Source organism: Triticum aestivum, chromosome 7B, assembly GCF_018294505.1.
Source record: "Triticum aestivum cultivar Chinese Spring chromosome 7B, IWGSC CS RefSeq v2.1, whole genome shotgun sequence".
In the NCBI taxonomy this organism is placed as follows: Eukaryota; Viridiplantae; Streptophyta; class Magnoliopsida; order Poales; family Poaceae; genus Triticum; species Triticum aestivum.
Genome location: NC_057813.1, coordinates 743,400,022 through 743,402,394, shown reverse-complemented (window position 1 = coordinate 743,402,394; position 2,373 = coordinate 743,400,022). Strand labels below are relative to the sequence as shown.

The 2,373-nt window shown below is 48.2% G+C and overlaps 1 pseudogene; it reads left to right on the top strand.

Moving 5' to 3' along the window:
- Positions 1–664: 664 nt before the first annotated feature.
- On the top strand, positions 665–1,992 carry LOC123158714 (ricin B-like lectin R40C1; annotated as a pseudogene).
- Positions 1,993–2,373: the final 381 nt, after the last annotated feature.

Sequence of the window (2,373 nt, the reverse complement as noted above, 5' to 3'; positions counted from 1 at the left end):
AGTATTGTTTCTAATTTCCAAATTTGTTTATGTTTTTTTTAATTCTTTGAGATTTTTCTTAAAAAAATGCATTTTAGTTATATTTTTCAAAATTTGAATAATACTCTCGTTTTTCTGAAATTTTGACGAATGTAAAATAATATTCACGCTTAATTTTTTTTTCAAAATTTGTTCTGAATGTTCAAAACATGTTCCTATTTTCAAAAATTGTTAAGAAGTTTCGAAAATGATTTCAAAAACTGTTCGTCAATTTAAAAATGTTCCTATTTTAAATTTATTATTTTCTCCAGAAATGAATGGAAATTTCTAAAATACGGTTCTCCTTTTTGGAAACTGTTCAGGATTTCAAATATTGTTCATGTTTTGAATGTGATACTGCAACATGTTCTTAAATATTGTCACTGGCCATTGGTTAGCCAGCATGTGGCCGTGTCTTTGAGCGCGTGATTTCGATCATTCTAGACGTTTCTTTTTTATTTTCGATTTTTACCCGCCCCTTACAATTAAAGTTTGTTTCGGTTTCTATCGTGGTCAAGCCTGGGCATTTCACATGCCACACAACTTAGCCGGCCCATCTACTTGGGAAATAAGGCAAAATATTTAAGTAGTCCCACATTGCTCCTTGGGCATCAGGAAGGCCTAGCTATACCTAGGGTCGAGAACCATGTCCAGTCAAGGGCAAAAAACGTTCAAGATCCTGTGCCGCACCAATGAGGACTACTGCATCACCGTCCGCTGGGATGACGACGGGGGCATCGCGGTCGTCATGGCGCCAACAAACCCCCGCGACCAGCAGCAGGTAAGGCAACCACTTCTCGTTAATCAGTGTCCTTTCATTAGATTGTAGAGCTCCATCAAGACATTTCTAGTGTTTCACGGGTCTGACGCTGCTCTATGAATGCATGATGTGGGCGGGTGCAGCACTGGTACAAGGACACGAGGTTCAGCTCTACGGAGGACGAGGACGGGTTCCCGGCGTTCGCACTCGTCTGGGCAGTCTGAGCCCGTGAGTTCCACCAGCACCACCACGCTTGAGTGACCTGTAATTTCTTGGATCTTTGTGTCCATTGCTCACATACATCTCACATCCACGTGCAGGTAACTCTGGTGCCGTACAAGTACGACCCAGAGGCGGTGGACGAATCGGTGCTGTGGACGGAGAGCGACGATGTGGGCGACGGCTTCCGCTGCATCCGCATGATCAACAACATCCACCTCAACTTCGACGCGTTGGATGGCGTGACGGAACTCCAGGACGGCACCCCCATCGTGCTGTGGGAGTGGCTCGAGGGGGCGAACCAGTCCTGGATGATCCTGGCGTGGGGCACCGACGGTGGCCTCCATCCTGCGCTGTCCTCTGAGTGCACCATGCGCATCTTCTGCAGTTCAGGCGAGGAGTACAGCATCGCCGCAAGGGACGGCGCGGTGTGCCTCGCGCCTGCGGACCCCAACGACGACCTGCAGGTGACAACAGATGGATGATCAAAATATAACCATGGTCGATCTTAATTGATTAGTGAGCGCTAATTACAAATGTCCAACGAAATGTATGTATACAGCACTGGGTGAAGGACATGAGGCACGGTGAAGACATCAAGGATGAGTATGAGCAGCCTGCGTTTGCCCTGGTGAACAAGGCCACCGGTGAAGCCATCCAGCATTCCCTGGAAAAGGGCCACCCTGTAAGCTAGCTAGTCTCTGATTTGGTGTGTGCAATACTGCAGTTGATTAATATATACCTCGCCTGGACTGCAGGTTCGCCTTGCGGCATACGACCCGGACTGCCCGGACGAGTCGGTGATGTGGAGGGAGAGCGAGGACGTCGGCGACGACTTCCACTGCATCCGCATGGCGAGCAACATCCAGCTCAACTTCGACGCCGTCCATGGCGGCGACGACGAGAGCGTGGTGCAGGACGGCACCACCATCCTCCTGTTTGACTGGGTTGAGGGAGACAACCAGCGCTGGAGGATCGTTCCCTGGTGTGAGTAATAAAACTGGAGGATCATGTGCCAATCCGTTATACTGTTATGTATATGTTCAGCAATCACCTTAATTAATCGATTGCCTATCTCTAATGCAGAGAGCCAGAGTCATCAAGTGTTCTGCCGGCCGCTCCGCCGAGAATAAAACTGGTCGGCGGCGACCCGGGCCGCTTCTTTTTTTTTGCCACCCTTTCACTCGTTAGTCCGACGGGCATGGATCACTAGCTTGCGAGCTCGGCTCAAAAGAAGAAAAAACTATACCTAGATCCACGCGTGTGTGCGTTGCTTATTTGTATCCTTTTATTTCCAACGAATAGTTATTGTCCTTTTTTCTTGGTGTCAGTGGTGGCAGAATTAACACGGCATCGATTCCGATCACACCTAGTGT